The sequence below is a fragment of the Triturus cristatus genome, chromosome 7, assembly GCF_964204655.1.
Source record: "Triturus cristatus chromosome 7, aTriCri1.1, whole genome shotgun sequence".
Lineage (NCBI taxonomy): Eukaryota > Metazoa > Chordata > Amphibia > Caudata > Salamandridae > Triturus > Triturus cristatus.
The window spans coordinates 1,736,058,176-1,736,073,573 of NC_140590.1; the positions used below are offsets into that span (position 1 = coordinate 1,736,058,176).

Sequence of the window (15,398 nt, forward strand, 5' to 3'; positions counted from 1 at the left end):
TAGTAGCACTGTGCAGGGGTCTTCACAATCACATCACATAACATGATCAGACGAACTCTGGTGCCGCACGGTAAAGGATTCATATTAATTACCCATATGCCAGCCTGAGCACACATACCACGTGCCACTCTGTGTCACGATAAACTCGAAGTGTCACACATTTGGCTGTAGAATGTCACGCCCGAGTACTCAGTGAAACTATGGAAATGTCACAGAGTCAGAGTGAAATCTTGGACGCTGTGTGATCTTCTGCATCTTGGCTTCCGACTTTAATCCACTTTTAGGAGGCTTCTTTCAGCCTAAAGTTACAGCGGAGACCGCTGCACTGCACAGTGAGTCACTGTCTGCAGTGAGCTCAGGGTACAGGGGTATCTGCAGTTGCCAAATGCGATGCAGCGTGCCCAACGAAATTCGCTTTATTTATTTATTTGTTTACTTACCTTCGTTGGGCCGTATTCCATAGTTTACTACCCCCCATCCTGCTCCACCCCCGCCCCGCCTCACCACCCCACAGCACTCCCACCATCGGCCGCTACTGTGTCTGGTGCTTTGCAGCCGTTTTTAGGTCTCGCCTGGCGTGAGACTGCGCAGACATGCGCAGTCTCGCTGGCGAGATTTAATGTTTTAGGGTAGATTTCTCTAGTGGACTTTAAGCCCCGCCCCTCCTTTCCATTGGCTGGCGTCACCGTTTATGCTAAACGGTGGCCAGCCATTGGAAAAGAGCATCTAGTGACGTACACTTTTCTCTTTTAGAGCCGTCCCAGTTGGGCTGGCTGCCCCGACTTACTGCTGGCGTAAAAGGGTTTTTTATCTTTATGGGGCCAAATACATGGCCCCATAAAGATAAGAAACCAGTAATGCGAGACAGTCCAACTGGGACAGCTCGCGAGCCAGTCCAACTGGGACGGCTCTAAAAGAGAAAAAGACTATCCCTTCATTTATCTCCTGCACACACATGGCCAATTCACTCTCTTCCTACATACACCATACCCCTCTAAGCTCCATACCTTGCTCTTGGCACAGGTCACGCTCCGCAGGGCTCCGTAGATGATGGGCAGCAGCGCCATGATCATCAGGCTCCCGTAGGCTAGTGCCGGCCCCTCGGGGGAGGCCGGCATCCGGGAAGATGCGTTGGAAGCTGTGGGGTCCGAGTCGTTGATCAGCGACGGGGGAGGCTCTGCCATGGCTGGAGGTTCGGGGAGCTGCGAGTTTCAGAGAGGGAGGTGGGACGGGAAGGTGCAGCGCCGAGGCTGCGTGGAGCTCTGTAGAAGGGCTCCAGACAGGGAAGAGGCTGCTCTTTCAAGCTCCGCTGCTTTTTGGTACCGGTAAGGCCACGTTACCTAAACAACTAGGAAGTGACGTCTCTCCTGGATGAAGCACTGCGCAAGCTCTACTTTGTCCTTAGCAACGGGTGGCGACGAAGGGCGGGCCAGGTAACTAAGGAAGTGTATGTAAACATCAGAAACAGAATTCATGCTGCAAGTCAGCCTTACTCCACTTTGAAATTAATCCGGTAAACGTGCTTAACCTCAAGGATAGACAGTACAGGTAAACCTTCATTTATTTCAGAGACCACAAGAAGTTTCGAAATTGAGACTGCATTTGTGAAACAGGGCAGGCGGCAGAGAACACTGGGCGCCCACAACCAATCGGCTTCTTTGTTGTTCTTGGAGCACACGCCAAAAAAGGTGCCGGAAAGATGCTACCCGCAACCAATATCTAAATGAACATCTGAGCGACTCTGCACAGCGCTTAGTTTCATTTGACAAAACGGGCTGGGGTGAGAGGTCACTTCTAAATCTCATTCAAGCAGGAGCGGAAATATTTTAATTCACAGCAAAAAGCAAAATCGTCTGTCTGCCATCTATTTCTAGCACTAAATACATTGCCAAACGTACTCCATAGTCAGCAATGTGGGTAGGGGCTGGATTCCCAGTAGAGCGCGCGCACTGGTACAGAGCAGCTGGAACAAGGACGGGCTTGCAGAACGGAAGAGGGGTCGTCGAGTAATGGTTTCCTCTCCGCACTGTGCCACTCCACCCGTGGTCATGAGTGAGTGATGGCCGGTGCTGCCAAAGTGTACTCAACACTGTCAGCAAATCATGCGACCAAAAAGAAACAGACAAGATTCCAGATCACACGTAGGAGATGGACGCCGTTATACCGTGAGTACCTTAGCCCTCCGGTCGGCTTGGAGGCACTGCTTAATTTGTATTAAAAAATGAAGTGCCAGAGCCTAAGGCATTTCTCAGGAGGCACTACCCATTATCCCTGCCAGTGCTGCCGTATTCCTGACCAACACAACTAGTAATCGTGGCACTCCTTCAAGTTTAACAATTTGGACAATTCATAGAATGGCCTGGACGCACTTGTATTATTAAATGTAATGGCTAAGCATTCGTATGTGCTTTCCACAGAACTAAATATACAGCACCACCATAAGCCATGGCAAACACCTTCTCAAAAAAAGCAAGGCTTGAAGTGCCCCTTTACTGGTCCATCTAAAGTCTTATGGCGTCACCTGTTTGTCCTCCACCAACATTCCGCTGAGCAAATAGTGTATGCGGCAATATACAATTGAATCCGTTGTCCAAGGAGTACTTCTGACACCCAGCCAACATCCTTCTTGTCTTTGGGAATGTTCAAGGAGGGGTAATCTTTGGCATTCTGAACTGAGAAGAAAATGACCCAATGTTGACCCTTTTATACCACGATTATGTTCAAATGTGGTGCTTTCGTGATCTGGTACTGGTTCATAACACCAGCAGAAACAAGCATTGAAAATGCAATAGGCCTCGCCTTTTATTAAGTTAAAGCCATTTGCTTTGCTATATAATACCATTAGCAAAGCAAATGGCTTGAACTTAATAAAAGGCGAGGCCTATTGCATTTTCAATGCTTGTTAGATCTTCTTAGAGATTCTCGTTGCTCAAATGGGTGTCATTTCTGATAATTGTAGGTTTCCCTCGTCTTCGGTGCTTGATTTTGCTCGCGAGAAAGTGTCACTCAGTCGCTGAATGTCAATCGCAATTACAATGAAATTATGCAAATGTCACGCATCAGCAATCTGAAACCTTGGCCGCTATGGGAGTCCCCTCGCCCGACGCAGGAGGCGCACTCGAAGCACTGGGTGAGGCGAGGCTGCCCTGGGCCTGCGGGCGTTATTCACCAGTAATGCCTTTGTTGCATTGTGTACATGTGAGGTGTAATCCTGCGACTCCTGCCCCCAGGGTCGGTCTAGCACCCAGGAAAGACCCGGGTCATGAAGACGGCTCTGGCCGTCATGTCACAAAGCGCTACGACCAACATCGGTTTCACATTCATACATGCATTCCGCCATACAGGACCCTATCGGAGGACAGTCCAGGGCCGAGTATCCAATTACAGAGCGAATTCTCACATGAAAAGGAAGTAGAAAGGCTTCGGTTTATTCTTAACATCAGAAACAAGCCTTTGCAACACTGCGCTTTAACCCTTAACCCTTTAATATCTTCCCACTTTTAGTGTCCCCGAATCTAGACCTTGTGTTACTGACCTCGGGGCGGCCTCTCTCCCACGGGTCAGAGAAGCGACTGTACACGCCCCCCCCCCCCTCTTCACTACTAATCCGCCCCTCCTACCCACACCTCTCCTGCACCGAGGCAAACACCACAAATAAAGAAGCGAAATATTGCACATTGTAATGCAAGGGTGTTTCTTGATTATATTCGTAATTTTAGAGACCAATGTAAATTATTACATAACAAAACCAAAACAAAGAAATCTACAGCTGAAAAAGATACACAGTTTACGAACAAATTAAAACATAAAAATGGTGCAATGAACTTCTCCCGTTTACTCAGAAGCGGACGTTGTAGGAGAAATTCCACTAACAAAACACATTAAAATTGTTGCGTTTTGTGATGGCGAAAAGCCCTCTTCGTTATTAAATTAAACAATTTATAGAAACGACCGATTATTTATAGAGCGACATCCCAATGAAAGCCGCACAGCACACTCTATAAAATGATCATTTCAATATTCGATCAAATAAACTGACCAGCGTCTACGAGGCGCTATTTAACGACAGGTTTTCTAGGCACCAGTATACAAAGGCGTTGAACAGAACCACGCGTGGTTCTCAAGCAACGTTGGCATCTGAGATGTAACTATATTTAAAATATTTTATAATATATACGTACACCAACCTCCATAGGCGCTATTACCACTATGTTTCGGCTCTTATGTACACAGCCTCGAACAGAGACACAAGGGCTGGGGTCTAACGCGTCGGAAGGGGATTTATTTCACAATATAAGTAAACCGACCTCCACTAGGCGCTATTAAAAATGCTTTTGGCCCCTTTTAAAAACAAGGCTGGGCCATACACACGGGGCAGAGGTCCGAAGCTGCAGTTCTGGTTTGAAATGACATGTTATATATTGAATAACATCTGAAAACCAACCTCCTAAGGGCGCTGTGAGAAAACGTTTCCTACGCACTTATATAGGTAAGAGTCGCAGGCCATATATACGGGGCTGGTGGGCCCTACGCTCCGGTTCTGGGGATCAACTACAAATTAAATATCCAATAATATAAGCACAGTAGTGTCTGTAATGCGCTATAAAAAATATTCAGGGCTCTTTTAAACACAAGCCTTGGGCGGACATACACGCTCCGGTTCTGGGGGTTCAACGACAATTTAAACATTCAAGAACATAAACACAGCGACGTCTGTAAGGCGCTATAAAAAAAAATATTCAGGGCTTTTGTAAACACAAAATTCGGACATACACACGGGGGACGGGTCTAGCGCTCCGGGACTGGAATATAATTACAATTTAAATATTCAATGGCAGGAGCAGGCCAGCCTCGACCAGCAGTTTTTGTGCCTTGTAAACGCAGTCCTCGGACACACATACGGAGCTTGGGTCCCACGCTGCAGTTCTTCTATGACATTATAATGTATATATTTTCAGTAACATAACCACACCAATCGCCGTACAGTACTAGGAAAAACACGTAAACAGACGCCTAGAACGCAATCACAAAAGACCGGGATCTAACCTTTATGTTATTGGAAGTAATTATAATTTAAATATTCAATAATGTAAGGACACCGACCTCCAAAAGGCGCTAGAAAAATACACGTTTTGGGCCTCTTGATAACTCGAGGCGCACAGAGACATACACACAGAGCTGTGGACCAACCCACTAGTTCTGATATTAAACTACAATAAAATATTAAATAATCTAAGCACATCAGCCTCCTTAAGGCGCTATTACAAACATGTTGTTTGGACTCTTGTATATATCAGGTTCAAACATATACACCGGGAGGGGCCCCAGCACTTCGGTTCTGAAATTAATTATAACTTAAATATGTAATAATAGAAGCGCTCTAAACCCCACGCGGCGCTACAAAAACACAGCCCTCAGACACATATACAGTAATATAAGCATACACACGTACACAAGGCGCTATGAAAAACATTCATATTTCTGGCTTCTTGTGCACACAGGCGTTAAATATAAATACAGAGCTGGGGTCCAGCGCGCCAGTTCTGGGGTGAAATTATAATGTAAATATTCAGTAATATACGGACACCACCATCGTAAAGCGCTATAATAACATGTTTCTTCGCTCTGGTAACACAAGCATCGGAGATACACACGGGCCCAGAGGTCTTAATTTTCGATTCTGAGATAAAGTGAATTTAAATATTCAGTAACAAAGAACATCGATTCGGGAGGGTGCGGGGATGGAAGGATGCTCGACTGGAGGAAGACCGACAGGCGGATGAGTGAATGGATGAATGAATGATGTGGTGGATTAAAGCAAGAGCATTAAGGTGTGGTCATTAGTGAAGGGTGTGTGAGTTCATGCCAATCTTAACAGACAGCCCCGAGGAGATTAGAAATGATTAAATTGCAGGGGACTAGTTTCAGAGAAGGAGAGGATCTGATCCATGAAACGAGGAGCGGACAATGTGGGAAATACAGAAAACAACAGACAAAGGCAGACACTGGATTCATCTATTTTATATTAGGATTATTTTTGTGTGTCTAAAGGTTGTGTTTACACAACAGGCCAAAAACATGCCTTTTAATAGAGCTTTACACATTTCTCACATCATAAAATGTTTAGGTTATAAATACACAGGCAACCGGAGCCTTGGACGAGAGCACGTCTCTGTCCGGTGTCTTTGTTTACCAGCGCCCAGAAACCCCGTCGGTTAATAGCGCCTTGTACAAGTTGGTCGTTTATTTGATGGGATATTGAAATTTAAAGTTCGTAAAGTGTGATACGCGCTTTTTCATTGGGATATATATCTAGTTCTAAAAACCCGGTCTTTTCTTCACGATACATTGTTTAGATTAGATTAATAACTCAGCCAGACGTTTCGCCTTCACAAAACAAACCATTACATTGATTGAACGCGTTTTGTTAGTGGAATTTCCCCTGTAACGTCCTCATCTTAATAAACGAAAGTGGTTCGTTTTAGCATTTTCTTGTTTTATTTGGGTTTGTAAATTTTGTATTTTTTTAAACTGTAGATTTCTTTGTTTTGATTTTATCTATTTGAAATTCAAATGCAGCTTTGGTTGCATTATTAGCAAAAAAAAAAGTGCAATTGGATATTGAAAAGAAACACAACCTATGGGTCAATTTAATCGTGAAGTGAAGAAAGAGGACAGAAACAAATAAAAGAAAGAAAAAATGATTTTATGTATTAATTCGCATTGGTTTTTAAAATACGAATATAACCATGAAACAGCCTTCCATTCCAATGCACAATGTTTTTGTTTGTGTTTTCACGGCTGGTAAACTGCAGTAGTTCTTTGCATTGAGTTTTTAAGGTGCATTGCACATTGTAATGCAAGGGTGTTTCTTGATTATATTCGTAATTTTAGAGACCAATGTAAATTATTACATAACAAAACCAAAACAAAGAAATCTACAGCTGAAAAAGATACACAGTTTACGAACAAATTAAAACATAAAAATGGTGCAATGAACTTCTCCCGTTTACTCAGAAGCGGACGTTGTAGGAGAAATTCCACTAACAAAACACATTAAAATTGTTGCGTTTTGTGATGGCGAAAAGCCCTCTTCGTTATTAAATTAAACAATTTATAGAAACGACCGATTATTTATAGAGCGACATCCCAATGAAAGCCGCACAGCACACTCTATAAAATGATCATTTCAATATTCGATCAAATAAACTGACCAGCGTCTACGAGGCGCTATTTAACGACAGGTTTTCTAGGCACCAGTATACAAAGGCGTTGAACAGAACCACGCGTGGTTCTCAAGCAACGTTGGCATCTGAGATGTAACTATATTTAAAATATTTTATAATATATACGTACACCAACCTCCATAGGCGCTATTACCACTATGTTTCGGCTCTTATGTACACAGCCTCGAACAGAGACACAAGGGCTGGGGTCTAACGCGTCGGAAGGGGATTTATTTCACAATATAAGTAAACCGACCTCCACTAGGCGCTATTAAAAATGCTTTTGGCCCCTTTTAAAAACAAGGCTGGGCCATACACACGGGGCAGAGGTCCGAAGCTGCAGTTCTGGTTTGAAATGACATGTTATATATTGAATAACATCTGAAAACCAACCTCCTAAGGGCGCTGTGAGAAAACGTTTCCTACGCACTTATATAGGTAAGAGTCGCAGGCCATATATACGGGGCTGGTGGGCCCTACGCTCCGGTTCTGGGGATCAACTACAAATTAAATATCCAATAATATAAGCACAGTAGTGTCTGTAATGCGCTATAAAAAATATTCAGGGCTCTTTTAAACACAAGCCTTGGGCGGACATACACGCTCCGGTTCTGGGGGTTCAACGACAATTTAAACATTCAAGAACATAAACACAGCGACGTCTGTAAGGCGCTATAAAAAAAAATATTCAGGGCTTTTGTAAACACAAAATTCGGACATACACACGGGGGACGGGTCTAGCGCTCCGGGACTGGAATATAATTACAATTTAAATATTCAATGGCAGGAGCAGGCCAGCCTCGACCAGCAGTTTTTGTGCCTTGTAAACGCAGTCCTCGGACACACATACGGAGCTTGGGTCCCACGCTGCAGTTCTTCTATGACATTATAATGTATATATTTTCAGTAACATAACCACACCAATCGCCGTACAGTACTAGGAAAAACACGTAAACAGACGCCTAGAACGCAATCACAAAAGACCGGGATCTAACCTTTATGTTATTGGAAGTAATTATAATTTAAATATTCAATAATGTAAGGACACCGACCTCCAAAAGGCGCTAGAAAAATACACGTTTTGGGCCTCTTGATAACTCGAGGCGCACAGAGACATACACACAGAGCTGTGGACCAACCCACTAGTTCTGATATTAAACTACAATAAAATATTAAATAATCTAAGCACATCAGCCTCCTTAAGGCGCTATTACAAACATGTTGTTTGGACTCTTGTATATATCAGGTTCAAACATATACACCGGGAGGGGCCCCAGCACTTCGGTTCTGAAATTAATTATAACTTAAATATGTAATAATAGAAGCGCTCTAAACCCCACGCGGCGCTACAAAAACACAGCCCTCAGACACATATACAGTAATATAAGCATACACACGTACACAAGGCGCTATGAAAAACATTCATATTTCTGGCTTCTTGTGCACACAGGCGTTAAATATAAATACAGAGCTGGGGTCCAGCGCGCCAGTTCTGGGGTGAAATTATAATGTAAATATTCAGTAATATACGGACACCACCATCGTAAAGCGCTATAATAACATGTTTCTTCGCTCTGGTAACACAAGCATCGGAGATACACACGGGCCCAGAGGTCTTAATTTTCGATTCTGAGATAAAGTGAATTTAAATATTCAGTAACAAAGAACATCGATTCGGGAGGGTGCGGGGATGGAAGGATGCTCGACTGGAGGAAGACCGACAGGCGGATGAGTGAATGGATGAATTAATGATGTGGTGGATTAAAGCAAGAGCATTAAGGTGTGGTCATTAGTGAAGGGTGTGTGAGTTCATGCCAATCTTAACAGACAGCCCCGAGGAGATTAGAAATGATTAAATTGCAGGGGACTAGTTTCAGAGAAGGAGAGGATCTGATCCATGAAACGAGGAGCGGACAATGTGGGAAATACAGAAAACAACAGACAAAGGCAGACACTGGATTCATCTATTTTATATTAGGATTATTTTTGTGTGTCTAAAGGTTGTGTTTACACAACAGGCCAAAAACATGCCTTTTAATAGAGCTTTACACATTTCTCACATCATAAAATGTTTAGGTTATAAATACACAGGCAACCGGAGCCTTGGACGAGAGCACGTCTCTGTCCGGTGTCTTTGTTTACCAGCGCCCAGAAACCCCGTCGGTTAATAGCGCCTTGTACAAGTTGGTCGTTTATTTGATGGGATATTGAAATTTAAAGTTCGTAAAGTGTGATACGCGCTTTTTCATTGGGATATATATCTAGTTCTAAAAACCCGGTCTTTTCTTCACGATACATTGTTTAGATTAGATTAATAACTCAGCCAGACGTTTCGCCTTCACAAAACAAACCATTACATTGATTGAACGCGTTTTGTTAGTGGAATTTCCCCTGTAACGTCCTCATCTTAATAAACGAAAGTGGTTCGTTTTAGCATTTTCTTGTTTTATTTGGGTTTGTAAATTTTGTATTTTTTTAAACTGTAGATTTCTTTGTTTTGATTTTATCTATTTGAAATTCAAATGCAGCTTTGGTTGCATTATTAGCAAAAAAAAAAGTGCAATTGGATATTGAAAAGAAACACAACCTATGCGTCAATTTAATCGTGAAGTGAAGAAAGAGGACAGAAACAAATAAAAGAAAGAAAAAATGATTTTATGTATTAATTCGCATTGGTTTTTAAAATACGAATATAACCATGAAACAGCCTTCCATTCCAATGCACAATGTTTTTGTTTGTGTTTTCACGGCTGGTAAACTGTAGTAGTTCTTTGCATTGTGTTTTTAAGGTGCATTTCATGCATTACATCTAGGGTCTTGCTACGGAGATTTAATATAGACTGGTTATTTAGGGGGGTGAATGTGTTTGTGATTAAATATTTAAATTCGAAGAGTTTGAAAAGACTACGCAACCAGTAGTTTTGTTCTGAGTAAAAGTATATTAACTCAAGGTCGCACCAAATCTCCCAGAGAGACCCTCAGACCATATACCACTTCTGTTGCATTCGCAGGGGATGACGGGAGCAGTTCTATGTTGTAAATTATGGGAGTCTTGTCCAATGGATTTATCTGCAAATGCTTCTCTTTACTTTAGTTTGATTGGTGTAGACTTTGTGAACCATGTACAAATATACTGCAGTGGCGGCTGGTGACCTTTAAAAGTGGAGAGACATAATCCTTGGCTGGGATTCCAGTAAGAAAGCCTGACGCATTCTCAGTGGGTTCGGGAGGTTCGTTCACACTCATTCCTATCTCCCTATAACAGGATTCCTCTATTCTCAACTCTATCCCCTGAGGCAATGTTATGTATCCAGCATAATTGCATAATGAGTCCATTTTCCGTTAACTAGTGTTTAATTATTCGTGTTTGCCGCCTAGGCATATATAGTCTAGGGGCTTCTGATTCTCATATGCATGGGGACTCTTATGTGTATTAGGGTCGCTATGTAGTCATTAGATCGAGACCTTATGGCATTAGAGTAACCCTCTTCTATCATTTCATTTTTACCGTGATCTATAATTATCTTAAAACAAATGGTTTGAATAAGAGGCAATATAAGAGCAAGTGTAATCAAATTGTATAGTAATATGTCAACAAAGAATATTTCACAAATTAGTGTATTTCTTTCTGTTCTTTTTATTTTCTGTTGCATTTCATTTAAACACAGCCAACGTGTTTCGCCCAAACATGGGCTTCTTCAGGGCTGTAATATCATACAATATAAAGATGTTTTAGAATAAACAAAGAGAAAAACAGTACATTTCAATGAAGAATTTTTTTTTTAATCACAACACAGAAAAACAAGATAGAGAAGTAATAAGAACAAAAAATTAGTTATACAAAAAATAATAGAAAGGTACCAGAGATCTAGTGAACTGGTCATTAACACCCGTGAGAGAAAGGTAGTGCATAAAGAACAGCACCAAGATTAATGAAAAAGTGAGCAGCACAGGATAATAGGAGAAAAACAATGAGAGAAACGCCTTAAGACCCAAAACCTGTACGAGTCAAGAACCCGAAATAAAAATAAAGCTAGCAAAAGTGCTGACTTACCAAGAACAATGTAAATGCACAGCGTATTTTCTGGCGTGTTAGTCAGATGAAAGCCGAGATCAAAATCTAAAAAAGAAATTATATGCCAAAAAGGTTATGTCAGAAATGCGCATACCTGCAGTCAAGAGTGAGAATCAATAAACCAAACAAAAGCAAGAGAAATCGACATACCTAATGCCTAATGATGTCGCTCAAGGTGAAGCAAAGGTAGGTAAATGTATTAGAGAGTATGAATATCACCCAAGATTACACCTGTGACAGTGGTCTTCATAACAATAGTAGGTTCATGCCTCAGGGTGCACATCTCAATACTTTGGATTTATTTCATGAGTTGGTTACCAAAGAATTGTACTACCTAGAGGATAAGCACATCAGCAAACCAAGAAAACATACGCTAGATAACTTATCATCATTGGAGAGAGCAGCTTTGCAGAATCTACGTAAGAATGGTGACATCATAATACGAGAGGCTGATAAAGGAGGAAATGTTGTCGTTATGAACAGGACCGACTATGAGAAGGAGGTAGAAAGACAACTTAACAATACCTCACATTATACTAAGCTCACCAACAATCCCTGTACTGCTGCCACAATCAAAATCAACTTACAACTTACACATTGGAAAGAGCTGGGTCTCTTATCAGATACAGAGTATAGATTTCTGGCTATTAGTAATCCCAGATACCCTTGTATCTATTTGCTCCCAAAGGTGCACAAAAAATTGCCATTCCCACCAGGACGCCCTATTATCTCGGGCATTGGGTCAGTGACAGAGGCACTTGCCAAGTTTGTTGATACCTTCCTGCAGCCACTAGTAATGAATTTGCCTTCATATATCAGGGACAGCTCTGATTTACTCAATAAATTCTCAGATCTGGAATGGGATGATAACATGAGGTTTGCCACGTTGGATGTAGAATCCTTATACACGTGTATCAAACGGGAACTTTGGGAAAAAGCAGTAGATTTTTATCTTTCTACCAGACACGCCAGTCTATTCAATCACAATTTGATGTTATTACAGATGATAGACCTGATTCTTGATAACAGTTTCTTCATGTTTAACACCACATGGTATAAACAAGAGATGGGGACAGCCATAGGTTCAAAATTTGCACCTTCATACGCCAACCTCTTTATGGGGTGGGTGGAGCGCACCCATGCATGGTCAGTGGCAGCCTCAGATTGGACTAAACATATCCAATTCTGGGGCCGCTACATTGACGACATCATTATCATTTGGACTGGAACTGGTCTAGAACTCAAGGCGTACCACAATTTTCTTAATGACAATGCACTGAATGGTTCCTTTACCCTTGAAATGTCCCAAACGAAAATCCACATTCTAGATTTGGAATTGTATGTTGAAGGGGGGACCATCCACAGTACATTACATAGAAAAGAAACAGCTGTCAATAGTATTCTACATTTCACTAGTTCACACCATCCCTCCACTAAGAAAGCAATCCCCTATGGGGAACTTATGCATATTCGCAGAAACTGTAGTGAGGAGGGCAATTTTGCAGAACATTCCAGAATGGCCACAGATAGACTTAAAAGTAGAGGCTATCATGCACACTTACTCGACACAGCAGTCAGGAAGGTCCAGACCACTAAGAGAGAGGACACACTAAATTGTAACAAAAAGAAACGTGACCAGGGTTCTCAGAGACTCTCGTATATTACCACCTACTCAACATTAAACCATAAGGTTTTTAAGTCCCTGGCCAAACATTGGGCGTTACTGAAAGGGGTGCCAGGAATTGGTAGCATGATTACGGAAAGACCTTCCATGACATTCAGGAGAAGCAAAACGATCAGAGATGTTCTATGTCCAAGTTATACCCTACAAACCAAACCAAACCATGAAACATGGCTGAGTAAACCCATTGGGTTCTACACATGTAGTTCCTGCAACATTTTCCATCTGGGATGTAACAGAACAATGACATTCAGTTACAATACTAGAGTTAAACATAAGATTGCGCAATTTATCAATTGTCTAACTACTTTTGTTGTCTATGTTATTATATGTGGTTGCAACAAAATCTACGTAGGCAGTACAACTAGACAATTGAAGGCTCGAATTTAGAAACATCGAAGAGCTGCCCTGAATGGGGATAGTTCATATGCTCTTGTCTCACATGAATGCAGGGTGGGCATTGACCGGGCCCGTTTTAAGTTTCATGGCATAGACACCATCACCGGCAACATTAGGGGTGGTGACAGGGCACTAATGTTGAGACAATTGGAGGCTAGATGGATTTGTACACTACGCTCTGCAATTCAGGGCCTCAATTCAGACAGGGAATTACACTATTTTCTATAAACAGTATGGTTATGTAGTTATCGGAACTTACTGCTTCTATTAGATTTGTATTATAAGATCAGAGGTTGTGATTACCAACACATGACCTTGTCTGTTTTGTCATCTGCTTATGAACAGGCAGTTAACAAGAAATGTGCGTTTTTTTGTTTTTTGGACATTAATTCTTTGCCAAATTGGTCTAAATAGTCGATAAACTAGGCCATAGCACTCTTGTTTGCCTTTCATTGTGCATACTGTACATCTCTGTGTGTCTTTTCATTTGTGCACAGTGTCTCCTGTACCTACCTGTGGACCTTTGTTAACAACTGCCTATTGTTCTAGCAGCATTGTGTATTGTCTCACTCATGCTCTGTGACTCTGTATATTCAACTTGTTTTCGGTTTTAGCTTAGGTCATTACTTGAATGGCATTGTATTCTATCTGCCAATTATGTGGAATGAAATGTTTATTTGATTGCTGTTTCTGATATTGATCGCGGTTTCTGATTGTTGTTCCTGATATAGAATGATTCTTTTGCTTTCACTTCTAAAGTCAATTTTACATAGTGGGCCTTAGTTCTATTTAGTTCTGAGCATTGACTTATGTCTGGTAAATCATTACTTATGACACACCTAACGGAGACTCTTCGTTTGTTCTATCCTGTCTCTCTTCTAAATATAACTCTTGCACTTACCATTTTGGTTATTATCCACATATTTGTACTCTATTGGTTTAGCTGGTTAAATAATTAAAATATATATATATATTTCATTAAATAGTGCTTTCGTATTTTTGAGAGCTACAATCAGTTTTCTGTTCTGATTCTCATGACTTTCATGTGCTTTTTATCTTAACTAATTGGATCTTATTATTGTTGTAATTTAATTGTGGTATTAGAACTAGTAAATACTTTTGGAGTCGGGTATCTATTATACCGCTCCTGATGTTCAATTAACCTGCAGTCATCTTGCTTCCTGATTCCAGTTATTTCAATACTTGCTGGATCTTATTTAGTGTTTGGTCACCTTACCGAGCGGCCGCATCTGAGTTAATTTTTTGATCGCTATATTATGGTTATGTATAGCCGAAGTTCTATATTGGAAGGGAGTTGTCTAAACTCGCCAGTATTGGTCGAGGTGTTACTCTTTCTAACCTGCCACATTACAAAAACACCGAAAATGAGTTAATTAACTCATTTGTTTGAGGCGGTTTAGCGCTTGATTTTTATGTTTTTTAAGGTTATAATAAACACTTAAGGAGCCTTACCATTTTAAGGTTTAGGTCATTTAGCCTTCATGTTCTTTTTCTTGCTTTGATTGGTACATTATATCTTTATTGTCGCAGGATCGAATAACGGAAGTGTGTTTTTTTAAACTCACCGTCTACGTTCTAGTGGTTATTCTTCTTTCTATTCCCATATCATTTTTTTGAACCCGGAAGTGAGTAAATGAACTCACTTCCTGTGGGACGGTCTAGTTTTTGCAACACGTGTCTGATTGGCCGAGGCTTTTTAAATGTCTTTAGGAGCTTTGCTTATCGTGCTGGCCCCAGGACGCTGATTCACGGATACAGATCCGAATCTTTTTTGATGCGGCTAATACCGACATCTAGTAAGTTTTTTTATCCCGCGCTTGCGATAGTTTTGACTGCTTAACATTCTGGTTCTGTTTACTAACAGAGCTATTATGGTGATCTGGGGCTATTATTTTGTGCCGAGACTTAATCGTCACACAGGGTTTGCGCTGTATAATTTAGCACTGATTTTTAATTCTCTACTACAAAGCTAGTCGTTGCTTTGTGAATTATGATC

The 15,398-nt window shown here is 41.4% G+C and overlaps 1 long non-coding RNA gene across 1 annotated transcript in view; it reads right to left on the bottom strand.

Annotated features, from left to right (window-relative positions):
* LOC146812938 (uncharacterized) overlaps nucleotides 1-15,398 on the bottom strand; it is a 156,030-nt gene that overhangs the window by 68,052 nt on the left and 72,580 nt on the right. The window contains exon 2 of the long non-coding RNA XR_014966938.1: nucleotides 11,281-11,346. This is a non-coding gene — a long non-coding RNA (uncharacterized LOC146812938). The remainder of the gene's footprint in view (nucleotides 1-11,280; nucleotides 11,347-15,398) is intronic.